Below are 2,204 nucleotides of genomic sequence, written 5' to 3' on the forward strand. Positions count from 1 at the left end.
CAATATGCACCATCACTGATGCCAAGAAATCCTGGATGTGCCCCTTGGGGCACCCCCACTAAGGGCAGCCACAGGCGTGGAGCACTCCTGGGCGCTAGCTGAAGGAGCTCGGTACTACCAGCCTGTAAAGGACATTTGGTGAACGCTTTTAGATCCTAATGACTTTACTGTGCTTCCAAAGTATTAAAAACACCTCTGCGAAGTACCTTAAGACTCTTCAAAGGATTCCCACGAGCAATATCTCCTTTAAGCCCAATTTAGAAAGAAGAAAGAGCAGATGTCATGGAGGCCAAGAAAGATATTGTAACAAGTCTGAGGTCTACCAGCAAGCAACATGGGCAGGGAGCGGCCAGGAGTGCAGCCTCATTACTCACACCACGCTTTAGCCAGAGGATGCAGCTGGGGACTGTGTACTAGAGGTGGTTCAGAAGTTAGGAGCAGGGTGACCCCCTACAGTTGGGCAGGGCGCCCCCTCCGAAGGAGCGCTAATCACATCTTAAACATTGTAGATTTGTATGTTTATTCCATTGCTCTAGACTGCAATAAAGTGTCTATTCTAATAAAATCAGTATATTATAACACTTTTCCAGCAGATAGCGCCTCGGGGAAGAGGCCCCTTTTTCTAACCTGCACAGAGGTACTGTCTGATGGCGGCCCGGACAGAGGCCACTCATACTTGGGAAGCCTGTACTTTTCTGGGGAAAACAGAGAGGAAGAGTGGTGGTCTTGCTATGCCCCCCAAAATTCAGCCGCTCCAACAGCAGAGGAATCTGGGGAAGGGAGCGGGCAGGGTAAAGGTATCTACAAATCGGTACGACAAGAGATGATCTAAGAGGAAAATGGGCGAGGGGCGTATCATGATCACGGATGAACATAGGAAGGTGGGTTGGGGATATTTGTCACTGTCCATCCGACATAGTATCCCAATGCCCACTGCTGCCTCCTGAGTGTGTAGACTGTGCCAGGTACTGGGCTAACTGCGGTTCATGAATCATGTCATTTTTCCTTCTACAGCCCTTTGAGAAAGGAGCTTCTATCCCTTCTAGCAGTTGGGGAAACTGAGGTGAGTCTGGCCCACAGGCATGCTTTTTTTTTTTTTTCTTTTTAAATCTGAATATCTTGGTGGGGCAAGCACTCCCCAGTTGTCACGGTTCCATCATCCTTTGTCATAATCACAGTCACTTAAAAATATAAGATTTCTTTAGCAGCTTTACTGAGATATAATTCACATACCACATAATTCATCCACGTGAAGCCTACAATTGAATGGTTTCTAGTATATTCGGTCATCGCCACATCGATTTTAGAACATTTTCATTGCCTCAGGGAAAAAACCCTGTATCCTTTTAATGCGCAACTCTCTCTCCCTCTATCCTTCCACCAGCCCCAAGCAGTTATTTATTAATCTACTTTCTATCTCTACAGATTTGCTTATTCGAGACCTTTCGTATAAATGGAACGAGACAACGTGTGTACTTCTCTGTCTGGCTTCTTTCACTTAGCATAATGTTTCCCTGGTTCACCCACATGGTGGCATGTATCAATACTGCATTTCTTTTTAGGAGTGAATAATATTCCATTGTATGGATAGACCACATTTTGTTTATCCATTCATCAGTTTGAGAGAGAATGTTTTCCTGATACCATATGCCAGTCCCTGTTCTAAGTGCTTCCTCTCTCTTAATTCTCACGACACCCTTACGAGGTAGCTGTTATTATTATTGCCTCTATTTCACAGGGAAGGAAACTGAAGCACAGGGCGATGATATGATTTGCCCCAGGTCACGCAGCTAGTGAATACTTGCTTGGCCGCTGAGTTTGTAATTCCCAGGGGCACAGGACCCCTCCTTTCACCAGGGTCTTCACGGCAAGTCAAACATACCTCAGCCCACTCATTTATCCCTAAGTGGAATCCAAAATGGCACACAGAGAACCCCCCGCCCCCACTTCACCCCCCGCCCAAACTTGGCTCCTTCTCCAGCCTGTTCAATCACCCCCTCAGTCAGGAACGTTCTGGAAAGCCACTTCCTCAATACAAACACCTTATTCGGCAAATGATATTTGGTCAACAAACCCCTTCAAAGGGTGTCATTTGGGCCTGTAAAATACTCATTATTTGGGACCTCGCTAATTCAATATTTGTGATCTTTTCGAGAGGCTGTGCCGGGCTAGAGAGTATGATTCGGTTTAGCAAACTTTTCTTC

General features: G+C 46.1%; 1 long non-coding RNA gene across 2 annotated transcripts in view; it reads left to right on the forward strand.

The window, feature by feature from the left end:
- The window catches only part of LOC111739039, a 27,721-nt gene that overhangs the window by 24,042 nt on the left and 1,475 nt on the right, over positions 1-2,204 (forward strand). The window lies entirely within an intron of this gene.

This window comes from Pteropus vampyrus, unplaced genomic scaffold, assembly GCF_000151845.1.
Source record: "Pteropus vampyrus isolate Shadow unplaced genomic scaffold, Pvam_2.0 Scaffold46, whole genome shotgun sequence".
In the NCBI taxonomy this organism is placed as follows: Eukaryota; Metazoa; Chordata; class Mammalia; order Chiroptera; family Pteropodidae; genus Pteropus; species Pteropus vampyrus.